The sequence below is a fragment of the Pristiophorus japonicus genome, chromosome 13 (genome assembly GCF_044704955.1).
Source record: "Pristiophorus japonicus isolate sPriJap1 chromosome 13, sPriJap1.hap1, whole genome shotgun sequence".
Lineage (NCBI taxonomy): Eukaryota > Metazoa > Chordata > Chondrichthyes > Pristiophoridae > Pristiophorus > Pristiophorus japonicus.
The window spans coordinates 33,410,792-33,424,129 of record NC_091989.1 but is presented as its reverse complement, the minus strand read 5'-3'; the positions used below and the strand labels follow the sequence as shown (position 1 = coordinate 33,424,129).

Genomic DNA, 13,338 nt, shown 5'->3' with positions numbered 1-13,338 from the left:
GGTGACCTTGACCATGGCGCTGCTCAGCACAGTGATAAGCTCTTTGGTATACGTTCTCAGTTTTGTGTGGATGGGGCTCAGGGCTGGTCTGAGTGCCTTGTTGCACCACAGTCTCTCAAACATCTTTTTACTCATGACGGATTGGCTAGCGCCAGTGTCCAGTTCCATGGCTACGGGTAAGCCATTCAATTTTACATTTAGCATTATAGGTGGACATTTTGTTGAAAATGTGTGCACCCCATGTACTTCGGCATCTGCCTCCTCTCTCTGAGGCTCGAAATTGCTTTGATCCACCATGGACCGATCTTCCTCTGCCACGTGGTGGTTAGCAGGTTTTGCAGAGCTTGCTGCCCGTCTGCAAGCTCGTTGGAGGTGTCCCATTGTTCCACAGCTCTTGCAAACATACCCTTTGAAGCGGCATGAATAGTCTGAATGGAAGCCTCCACAACACCAACAAGGTGTGAATTGCCTTGCATTCATTCTTTGTTGGGGACTCTGAGTCATCTGGGTCACTTGAGGCCTGCTGGCAATTGCAGACTCGTGGGTTCTGCCCTGTACATTTCTGCTCGCAAACATAGTTCCAGTTATTTTATGAACATTGCTAGCACTTGTGTGCTGAGAGATTTGTTTGGTGTGATCACTGGTGGTCTGTGCTATCGCAATGGCCTTACTGAGGGTCGGTGTCTCTACAGTCAAAAGTTTTCGTAGGATGGTCTCGTGACCAATGCCCAGTACAAAAAAGTCTCTGAGCATCTGCTCCAGGTAGCCATCAAACTCACATTGTCCTGCAAGTCGCCTTAGCTTGGCGACGTAGCTCGCCTGTTCCTGACCTTCAGATCGCTGGCACGTGTAGAACCGATTACCTCGCCATCAGCACGCTCTCCCTTGGGTTAAGATGCTCCCGAACCAGTATACACAGCTCCTCATACGACTCATCTGTGGGTTTCACTGGAGCCAGAAGATTCTTCATAAGGCTGTAGGTCGGTGCCCCGCAGACCATGAGGAGGACCACTCTCCTTTTTGCAGTGCTTCCTTCTCCGTCCAGCTCGTTGGCTACAAATTATTGGTCTAGCCATTCGACATAGGCTTCCCAGTCCTCACCCTCCGAGAACTTCTCCAGGATGCCCACAGTTTGCTGCATCTTTGCGTTGGATTCGTATACCCGTCGCCAGTTATTGTGTTCCTAACACAGATGAGGCTGCACACAGGGAGGTTAAAGTAACAGTGACCTCAGTCTTTATTAAGACACTACAGAGTGAGGAACAGGCCTTAGGGGCCAGCTTATATACAGTGCTCCCAAGGGATGCTGGGATCCCTTGAGACTTCAGGGGATGTGCTCCCTGGTGGCGGAATATGGGAGTGGATGCTTTACAGATACACAACAGTGTGTCCAGTTTTATTCTTCTTATTGTTTTTTGTAATGGTTTGTTACAACAGAGTAGCTTGCTAGGCCATTTCAGAGGGCAGTTAAGGGTCAACCACATTACTGTAGGTCTGGAGGCCAGACCAGGTAAGGACATTAGTGAACCAGGTGGGTTTTTATGACTATTGAATAGTTTCATGGTCATCAGTACTGATACTAGTTTTTTATTGCAGATTTATTTCAGTAACTACATTTAAATTCCCCAGCTCCTGTGTTGGAATTTGAACTCACGTCTCTGGATCATTAGCCTCTGGAATACCAGTCCAGTAACATAACAATTATGCTACCGTTCCTGATATATTGCTGCATGTTACTTGTAACTCTTTATTCACCTCAGAAAACACTCAACAAGCTTCACAACTTCAAACTGCACTGTCAAGACTGTCACATGCTCATGTCCAGCCTGTAATTGCCATGCTAACTCTTGTCTCTTTTTTTACTTTCCTCCAAGTCCTTCTCAGCAATGAGCTTCCTGAAGAAGTCATCTCGGAGTAGGACAATCCTCCTCAGGATACAACATCACTCACTCTATTCCTGCCAAGTAGCAGCACAGAGATTAGGACTCCAAGTAGGTTAGACAGTGAGCTTGAAGGGTCTGCATTTGGTGAAATGCCCAGCATGAGTGAGCCACAGCGGATACTGGTGGGAGGGACTGCCAAGGAAAGAGCAAGCCAAAGGGTGAAGTCCTTTCCCAGATTTGGTGAGGTCCTCTACCAGATTTGCTGACTGAGAGAGAGATGAAGACTTCAAGTGTCCAGCCATGAAAAGAAAACTTCTTGCCTCTCACATGCATTTATAGCAGATATTGGAAGGCCTGCCAAGGAGTTTCAGCACTAGTGCTATAAGTGGCAGAGTCCACTTCCAGCCTATGTGCTGCCATGTTGCATGGCATGACCACTGCACTTTTCCTTGGAGAGTGTGGCCACCTCCAGGGACCCTGCAGCTAGGCCCTTACAAAGGGAGTCAGTGTCACCAGCCTTTGAAGCTTTGGTTGAAGATCAAATGGCTGCCATGCAGTGTCTGGGTTCAAACCTGTGCTCCACCTTGGAGAGGCAGATGTCCACCTTGGAGAGACTGGTGGAGCAAATGGATGTTACCTCCTCTCAGCATGTCAGTAAGTCTGCTCCTTCACCACCCCCTCAACGAAGACCAGCCACGGTGGCAGCATGCCAGCTGAACCAGACTGTCCTGGCAGCAGTCTCCAGCCGGGGCCTTACACAGTCAAGCACTGAGAAGTTACCAGTCATGGGCATCTTGAGGGCTCCCACATGAGCAATAGCAACCTGACACCAGCTTTTGTGAGGTCACTAGGGGACTACTTCGTAGGTGTAGTAGAGTTAGGTAACCTTATAAGAAAGGTACATTGGGTTGACACTTGGGTAAGAAATGAATAGACCGCAATTATTGTGTTGGGAATTAAATTCCTCATCTTTATCACATTTGGCACTTTGGTCTGCAGTGTGCTTTTACAGCAGTTTCTGAGTGCATTGTCAGTATGTCATTGGTGTGGAAGCTGGCAGAATGGTTTTAATGTTATGTGATACTGGTTTAAGGAGGTGGTTAAAGATGTAACAGGCACAGTTAATGCAAAAGGACTTTGTATAATTTGCTACAATATTATCAGGTGGCCCTCCTTCTTCTGCTGCTTTTTTGCTTTCACCCTAGTCTAATGAGGACTGTTTCTGCTATTCCTCCTCCAAATGTAGGTTTATCTGTATGAACAGGTTATGCAGGATGCAGCAGAACATTATGATGCCAGCATATTGTAGGGGGCCCCAGATCTGTCGAGACACCTGAATTTCCACTTGAGCAGCCCTATGTTGTGCTAAGTAATGACCCTGGTGGTGCCCTGGCTTTGATTATATCTGTGTTGCATGTCTGGTGGGGTTCCGTAGGGAGTATCCCTTGTTCCCCAGCAGTCCTGCTGGAAGGGTTGAATATTGTGGGAATGGTACACTGGCGCAGGACAAATGCATCATGACAGTTACTTGGATACCCTGCACAAACTTGCATGATCCTGTTTATGTGATCGGACACTACCTGGACATGAATGGTATGGTAGCCTTTTCTATTTACAAAGGCTGTTGGCTGGTATTCTGGTGCCCTGATGGTAGTATGTGTGCAGCAATGACGCTGTGGACGTGAGGGATGCCAGGCACTGCAGCAAATCCCAAAGCTTGCTCCTACTGACTGTTGAGGTCACTGGAGAATGTGACGTTCTGGTTAGTCCTGGCAAATAGGGTATTGGTGACCTGCTTTTGTGCATTGCAGTCTGGGACGTGTGGCTGATGTCCCTATAACAGACTGGAAAGATCCAGAAGCAAAGAAATTACTGTGGTGCTGTGGTGAATTTGAGAGCCACTGGCAAAATATGGTCCCCTGTTCCAGCAGGCAGCAGGTCTGCAACTGCTTGCCTGGAGAAGCACAGCCTCCTGATGCACTATTCCTTGGATAGGTGTTAGAAATTAGGGTTATCTGAACATGATACTATGTTTATTGATTATATGTTTCTGCTCAAGACAAGTAAAGGGATAATGTATAAGCTATGTTTTACCCGTGAATGCTTAAGTTTTGCTTTCCCGAGACACTGTTTTTAGTGTGTTAGATTAGAGAATGCATAACATTTTGACAGTCTTTAATTTGGCCAATGAAGGCCCAACCTAATGTTTCTTCCATTCTTACTAATAACCAATTATAATGCTAAGGTAGAAGGGAGTTTGTTTAACAGATATTAAAAGTTAATTGGTATAAAAGACATAGAATAGAAGGAATGGGACTTAGGGTATCTATGACTACCGGCTGAAATACGATAGTTCTAGTCTTGGACCCTGATTTAATGTCCTAAAGTTGCCCTGAGACATGCACCAGTTGGAGCAGGGAGGGCAAGGCAGGATGCGATAACAGACTATAGCTATGAGGGAACCGGGCTTGACAGATAAGAGGGATCCAGGTGGATGGATTGGCATTCAAAACTATAAACTAGAAAAATGTGTAATGGTTGTAAAAGATCCCTCCTTCAGGGTGGGTCTTCATCGACAAGTGGAGACAAAGAATTAAAAGTGCTATTGGGTAATAGGTTTTTAAAGAGAGCCTTGATAGGTCAAATAGCCCTGTCAATAATTCGATCACAGGCCTACCCCGAAAAAGGTTACATTCCGTCCTGAACTCTGAATAAACACAATGGGCCCAAAATTGGCTCCGTTTTTTTTTTGGAGCAACTTGATTTTTCTGGATATCTTAAAAATCCCCATTTTGCACATTCAATTTGCACCAGTGTAAGTGAGTTAGTTTGGATTTTTTTAGTTTAGTTTAGTTTTTTTCAAAAGGGGGCGTTACCAGCCACCTACGCCAGTTTTAGCCATTTAAGCCACTTCGGACAGCTAATAGTTGCTCCAAACTAACTTAGGTCAATGTATGTGGCCACTTGTGGCTGCACAGAAAACCCTTGCAGAGAGTTAAGAAATCAGCGCAGGTAGCCAGAGGTAGGGGCGGGAAGGGAAGCAGAGAGGACCTTACAAAGCACTAAACAAAGCACAACAACATTCAAGAAGCATAAAAACCATCAAGAAGAAACAAAAAATAAAACTTCAGTCCTACTTTCCTAACTTGGGCCCGGGAAGTCAGCGGGCCAGCCGGTGCGAGAGGCCACTCGGCCGGGGATAGGTGCAGGTGGGATGACCGGGCGGGAGAGCACAGGGAACTGACTCTCTTTCTGACTGACTCTCTCTCTCTCTCTCTCTCTGACTATTCCAGCGATCTAACTCTCTCTCTCTCTGACTATTCCAGCAGCCAGCCCGATGCGCCTCGTGAGGCCACTCGGTCGGGGATGGGGCGGGACGCATCGGGTCCCACGCTGCAGCACGGCTGGGAGCAGGAGCTACTGCGCATGCGCGAAACCTCCAGTGCGCATGTGTTGAGCTGCTGGCACTGTTTTTCGCCCAGGGCCCTAGCTCCACCCCCTAATGGATAGACCACGCCGCGTCAAGTCATGGGAGAGGCCACAGAGCGGCCAGAATCCGGGGAGATCTTTTCGCCGCCGTTTTCACCCAAGGAAGTCGGCGCATCTCCGATGAGTGCGCCGAAAAAACGGGTGTGCCAAATTTGGGCCCCCTATATCCACCATATTAGTTTGCACTCGAACCTGATTATTAAGGTAACCAGAGATAGCCTGAAAAGGCGCTTCCAACAAGGTCCAAGAGTGAATCTTAGCCTGTACACCATGTGTACTGATTACTGCCTCCTATGTGCAGCACTCCTCACTCCTTGTCTTCTAATAGGCACAGCTTGTGCTGCTTGCTTCTAATCCTTCAAGTGTTCATCCATCCAAATGAAACTAGCAATAATAGCGCCCATGATACGCAAATAAATCAAGGAAAGAAAAATGAGAAAGAAGTCATCTGGAATCTGGAAACTCTTTTGACATAAGAACATAAGAAATAGGAGCAGGAATAGGCCATCTGGCCCCTCAAGCCTGCTCTGCCATTTAATCAGATAATGGCTGATCTGATCATGGACTCAGCTCCACTTCCCTGCCCGCTCCCCATAACCCTTTATTCCCTTATCGCTCAAAAATCTGTTTATTTCCACCGTAAATATATTCAATGACCCAGCCTCCACAGCTCTCTGGGGCAGAGAATTCCATAGATTTACAACCCTCAGAGAAGAAATTCCTCCTCATCTCAGTTTTAAATGGGTAGCCCCTTATTCTAGAGTTTCCCCTATGAGTGGAAATATCCTCTCTGCATCCACCTTGTCGAGCCTCCTCATTACCTTATATGTTTCGATAAGATCACCTCTCATTCTTCTGAACTACAATGAGTTTAGGCCCAACCTACTCACCCTATCTTCATAAGTTAACCCCCTCATCTCCAGAATCAACCTAGTGAACCTACTCTGAACAGCCTCCAAAGCAAGTATATCCTTCCTTAAATATGGAGACCAAAACTATACGCTGACCTCTAGGTGTGGCCTCACCAATACCCTGTACAGTTGTAGCAGGACTTCTCTGCTTTTATACTCTATCCCCTTTGCAATAAAGGCCAACATTCCATTTGCCTTCCTGATTACTTGCTGTACCTGCACACTAACTTTTTGTATTTCATGCACAAGGACCCCTAAGGTCTCTCTGTATTGCAGCACTTTGCAATTTTTCTCCATTTAAATTCTAATTTGCTTTTCTATTTTTTTCTGCCTGTGGATAACCTCACAATTTCCCACATTATACTCCATCTGCCAAATTTGTGCCCACTCACTTAGCTTGTCTATATATTCCTTTGCAGATTTTTTGCGTCCTCCTCACAATTTGCTTTCGCACCCACCTTTGTCTCATCAGCAAACTTGGCTACATTACACTCGGTCCCTTCATCCAAGTCATTAATATAGATTGTAAATAGCTGTGGACCCAGCACTGATCTCTGCGGCACCCCACTAGTTACTGTTTGCCAACCGAAAAATTACCCATTTATCCCGACTCTCTGTTTTCTGTTAGTTAGCTAATCCTCTATCCATGCTAATATATTACCCCAACCCCATGAATTTTTTATCTTGTGCAGTAACCTTTTATATGGCACCTTATCAAATACCTTCTGAATGACAATTCAGACAGCACAATGGAACATATACCCTGTGACCCAAGTACCTGCAGGTATGTGCCCCTATAAACAGTAGGTCAGAGAGACCAATCTCACTACGTTTTACTGGCCGAATGGGCATGAGGCAAGAATTCCGTGATTTCATGTAAAAATGGCGTCGGGGCCTTAATTGTATCATAGGACCCGATTTACTTGTATTCACAAGACCCCCGCATGACTCCCACGGCTGACTCTTAAAACTGCATGATTAAGATGGCGGCGACCAGAAGTGCATCAGGAACACAGCAGTAAGTACTTACCGCTATTGTAACCACCTGTCCGCTCCATTCTCGTCAGGCAGGCAGGGTTTAGATTGGCCCTTCTGTCTGGACATTGACTTTACATATAGAGTTATTACTCACAAATGAGCATGTTTCTTCAACAGTGATTTTGCAGACGGGTAGAATTTCCGCAGGGGGTTCCCAATCTCCCACTGGAACTATGGCACAAGATCAATAGAAAGCCTGGAGAAATTCCAGGTGAAAACGTTTTTTACAAAATGAACTTCGAAGAATAGTGAACAGTGAGGAGAATAGTGATAGACTTCAAGAAGGCATAAACAGGCTGGTGGAATGGGCAGACAAGTGGTAGATGAAATTTAACGCGGAAAAGTGCGAAGTGATACATTTTGGTAGGAAGAACGAGGAGAGGCAATATAAACTAAAGAGTACAATTCTAAAGGGGGTGCATGAGCAGAGAGACCTGGGTATATGTGCACAAATCATTGAAGGTGGCAAGGCAGCTTGAGTGAGTGGTTAAAAAAGCATACGGGATCCTGGGCTTCATAAATAGAAGCATAGAGTACAAATGCAAGGAAGTTATGATGAACCTTTATAAAACTGGTTCGAACTCAACTGGAGTATTGTGTCCAATCCTGGGCACTGCACTTTAGGAAGGATGTGAAGGCCTTAGAGCGGGTGCAGAAAAGATTTACAAGAATGGTTCCAGGGATGAGAGACTTCAGCTATGTGGACAGACTGGAGAGGCTGGGGTTGTTCTCCTTAGAGCAGAGAAGATTAAGAGGAGATTTGATAGAAGTATTCAACATCATGAGGGATCTAGACAGAGTAGATAGAGAGAAACGTTTCCCATTGGCAGAAGGGTCGAGAACCAGAGAACACAGATTTAAGGTGATTGGTAGAAGAACCAAAGGCGACGTGAGGAAAAACTTTTTTACGCAGCGAGTGGTTAGGATCTGGAATTCACTGCCTGAAACAGTGGTGGAGGCAGATTCAATTCAATTGTGGCTTTCAAAAGGATAAGTACCTGAAGGAAATTTTTTTGCAGGGCTACAGGGAAAGGGGCTGGGGGGGGGGGGGGTGGATGGTGGGAGTGGGGGGGGAGTGGGGCTAGCTGAAGTGCTCGTGTAGAGTCGGCACAGGCTTGACGGGCCAAATGGCCTCCTTCTGTGCTGTAATCATTCTATGGATTCTATGAATTAGAATTGTTCCATTTCAAATTAGTGTGAAATTTAGCAATTTGGCAAACTATTTTACTTCAAGGAGAGCAAAGTAATTTAGCTTCTCATCATTCTAACAATTACTCACTCAGATTGTGCCAATATAGCTTCCAGACTGAACCTGGCAAAGTAATACACATCTTTTGCTATGTTGGAATTTGAGCAATGACACAATGGTGACACACACATACACAGAAATTGTAGTATTGACACAAGGTCTATAGAACAGAATCACATTGTGGCCGAAAGGGCAAAAGAAAATGTCAAATATAATTAGACAGACAATTCAAAGTGCCACATTTATGATGTGTAATACTTTACTGTAATCCATGATGCTGTATATGAGTACTGCACAATGGCACTGAGTGCTAACTTTCACCCACAGAAATGCAGACTAAACATAGAAACATAGAAAATAGGTTCCGGGGAGGTCATTCGGCCCTTCGAGCCTGCACTGCCATTCAATAAGATCATGGCTGATCATTCCCTCAGTACCGCTTTCCTACTTTCTCTCCATACCCCTTGATCTCTTTAGCTGTAAGGGCCATATCTAACTCCCTCTTGAATATATCCAATGAACTGGCATCAACAACTCTCTGCGGCAGGGAATTCCACAGGTTAACAACTCTCTGAGTGAAGAAGTTTCTCCTCATCTCAGTCCTAAATGGCCTACCCCTTATCCTAAGACTATGTCCCCTGGTTCTGAACTTCCCCAACATCGGGAACATTCTTCCCGCATCTAACCTGTCCAGTCCTGTCAGAATCTTATACGTTTCTATGAGATCCCCTCTCATCCTTCGAAACTCCAGTGAATAAAGGCCCAGTTGAACCAGTCTCTCCTCATATGACAGTTCAGCCATCCCTGGAATTAGTCTGGTGAACCTTGGCTGCACAACCTCAATAGCAGGAACGTCCTTCCTCAGATTAGGAGACCAAAACTTCACAAGAAGTTCAGTGATCTGAGCAGTACAGGTGAGGTAATCCACTGGCCACTCTCTCTTTTCTTCTTGGAGCACCCTGGGAATTTGCATACTTTTCATCCCCTAAAGTTAAGAGCTATACAACTAAAAATACAATGAATGAACTTGCAATGTAGAATGAACCCTTTACATTGCACTCTGGTTAAAGGAGACACTAATTAGGGTTCTTACTGTATGTGTTGCCATGTAGAACCCTAAAATCCTTTAATCCTCTTTAACGGGGTGAGACCATTAGATCTCTCACCTCTGATGCCACTTGGAAGACAGTCTTCTGATTTCTACCCTCAATCAAACCATTAAAAACAGGTTATCTGGTCATTTATCTCATTGCTGCTTGTGGGACCTTGATGTACACAAATTAGCTGCCACATTGAGTATATCAGAAAATCATACAGCACAGAAGGAGGCCATTAGGCCCATCATTTCTGTGCCGGCTCTTTGAAAGAGCTACGCAATTAGTCCCACTCCTGTGCTCCTTCCCAATAGCCCCTGCAAGTTTTTCCTTTTCAAATATGTCCCTCGTTGTTGCAATCCTCTGCTGCTGTTAGTGGGTTGACCCATGGAAGAAGGGGTGAGATGCCTTATCATGCTTGAAGAGCTCAGGCAGGGCTGATTTATTAATAATGAATGCATTGTGACAACTTCCAGCTCTAATTTTGACAATTCAGTTGTTCCCTAAGAACATAAGAACATAAGAATTAGGAACAGGAGTAGGCCATCTAGCCCCTCGAGCCAGCTCCGCCATTCAACAAGATCATGGCTGATCTGGCCGTGAACTCAGCGCCACTTACCCGCCCGCTCCCTGTAACCCTTAATTCCCTAATTGGTTAAAAATCTATCTATCTGTGATTTGAATACATTCAATGAGCTAGCCTCAACCGCTTCCTTGGGCAGAGAATTCCACAGATTCACAACCCTCTGGGAGAAGAAATTCCTTCTCAACTCAGTTTTAAATTGGCTCCCCCGTATTTTGAGGCTGTGCCCCCTAGTTCTAGTCACCCCGACCAGTGGAAACAACCTCTCTGCCTCTATCTTGTCTATCCCTTTCATTATTTTAAATGTTTCTATAAGATCACCCCTCATCCTTCTGAATTCCAACGAGTAAAGACCCAGTCTACTCAATCTATCATCATAAGTTAGCCCTCTCATCTCCGGAATCAGCCTAGTGAATCGTCTCTGTACCCCCTCCAAAGCTAGTATATCCTTCCTTAAGTAAGGTGACCAAAACTGCACGCAGTACTCCAGGTGCGGCCTCACCAATACCCTATACAGTTGCAGCAGGAACTCCCTGCTTTTGTACTCCATTCCTCTCGCAATGAAGGCCAACATTCCATTCGCCTTCCTGATTACCTGCTGCACCTGCAAACTAACTTTTTGGGATACATGCACAAGGACCCCCAGGTCCCTCTGCACCGCAGCATGTTGTAATTTCTCCCCATTCAAATAATATTCCCTTTTACTGTTTTTTTTTCCAAGGTGGATGACCTCACATTTTCCGACATTGTATTCCATCTGTCAAACCTTAGCCCATTCGCTTAACCTATCTAAATCTCTTTGCAGCCTCTCTGTGTCCTCTACACAACCCACTTTCCCACTAATCTTTGTGTCATCTGCAAATTTTGTTACACTACACTCTGTCCCCTCTTCCAGGTCATCTATGTATATTGTAAACAGTTGTGGTCCCAGCACCGATCCCTGTGGCACACCACTAATCACTGATTTCCAACCCGAAAAGGACCCATTTATCCCGACTCTCTGCTTTCTGTTAGCCAGCCAATTCTCTATCCATGCTAATACATTTCCTCTGACTCCACGTATCTTCTGCAGTAACCTTTTGTGTGGCACCTTATTGAATGCCTTTTGGAAATCTAAATACACCACATCCATCGGTACACCTCTATCCACCATGCTCGTTATATCCTCAAAAAATTTCGGTAAATTAGTTAAACATGATTTCCCCTTCATGAATCCATGTTGCGTCTGCTTGATTGCACTATTCCTATCTAGATGTCCCGCTATTTCTTCCTTAATGATAGCTTCAAGCATTTTCCCCACTACAGATGTTAACCGGCCTATAGTTATCTGCCTTTTGTCTGCCCCCTTTTTTAAACAGAGGCGTTACATTAGCTGCTTTCCAATCTGATGGTACTTCCCCAGAGTCCAGAGAATTTTGGTAGATTATAACGAATGCATCTGCTATAACTTCCACCATCTCTTTTAATACCCTGGGATGCATTTCATCAGGACCAGGGGACTTGTCTACCTTGAGATCCGTTAGCCTGTCCAGCACTACCTCCCTAGTGATAGTGATTGTCTCAAGATCCTCCCTTCCCACATTCCTGTGACCAGCAATTTTTGGCATGGTTTTTGTGTCTTCCACTGTGAAGACCGAAGCAAAATAATTGTTTAAGGTCTCAGCCATTTCCACATTTCCCATTATTAAATCCCTCTTCTCATCTTCTAAGGGACCAACATTTACTTTCGTCACTCTTTTCCATTTTATATATCTATAAAAGCTTTTACTATCTGTTTTTATGTTTTGCGCAAGTTTACTTTCGTAATCTATCTTTGCTTTCTTTATTGCTTTCTTAGTCATTCTTTGCTGTCGTTTTAAATTTTCCCAATCTTCTAGTTTCCCACTAACCTTGGCCACCTTATACGCATTGGTTTTTAATTTGATACTCTCCTTTATTTCCTTGGTTATCCACGGCTGGTTATCCCTTCTCTTACCGGCCTTCTTTTTCACTGGAATATATTTTTGTTGAGCACGATGAAAGAGCTCCTTAAAAGTCCTCCACTGTTCCTCAATTGTGCCACCGTTTAGTCTGTGTTTCCAATCTACTTCAGCCAACTCTGCTCTCATCCCACTGTAGTCCCCTTTGTTTAAGCATAGTACGCTCGTTTGAGACACTACTTCCTCACCCTCAATCTGTATTACAAATTCAACCATACTGTGATCACTCATTCCAAGAGGATCTTTTACTAGGAGATCGTTTATTATTCCTGTCTCATTACACAGGACCAGATCTAAGATAGCTTGCTCCCTTGTAGGTTCTGTAACATACTGTTCTATGAAACACTCCCGTATGCATTCTATGAATTCCTCCTCAAGGCTACCCCGTGCGATTTGATTTGACCAATCGATATGTAGGTTAAAATCCCCCATGATTACTGCTGTTCCTTTTTCACATGCCTCCATTATTCCCTTGATTATTGCCCGCCCCACCGTGAAGTTATTATTTGGGGGCCTATAAACTACGCCCACCAGTGACTTTTTCCCCTTACTATCTCTAATCTCCACCCACAATGATTCAACATTTTGTTCATTAGAGCCAATATCATCTCTCACAACTGCCCTGATATCATCCTTTATTAACCGAGCTACCCCATCTCCTTTCCCTTCTTGTCCATCTTTCCGAATTGTCAGATACCCCTGTATGTTTAATTCCCAGTCTTGGCCCCCCTGCAACCATGTTTCTGTAATGGCCACCAAATCATACCCATTTGTAATGATTTGTGCCGTCAACTCATTTACTTTATTTCGAATGCTGCGTGCATTTAGGTAGAGTGTTTTAATACTAGTTTTTAAACCATGATTTTTAGTTTTGACCCCTCTTGCAGCCCCTTTATATTCATACATATTGTCCCTTCCTATCACCTTGTGGTTTACACTTACCCCAGTGCTACAACTGCTCTGTTGCCTCCTGCCTTTTGCATTCTTTCTTGGGGTCCTGTTCATCTGAGCTCTCACCCACTCTAACTAGCTCAGAGCCCTCTCCTGGGTTCCGAATACTCCTTGCATTGAGGCACCGAGCTTTCATGCTTGCCTTTTCATTACACTTTGAC

At 44.8% G+C, this 13,338-nt stretch overlaps 1 protein-coding gene across 3 annotated transcripts in view; it reads right to left on the bottom strand.

Annotated features, from left to right (window-relative positions):
• Positions 1 to 13,338, bottom strand: part of ccdc146 (coiled-coil domain containing 146) — a 228,758-nt gene that overhangs the window by 19,811 nt on the left and 195,609 nt on the right. The gene's annotated exons all lie outside the window — the stretch shown is intronic.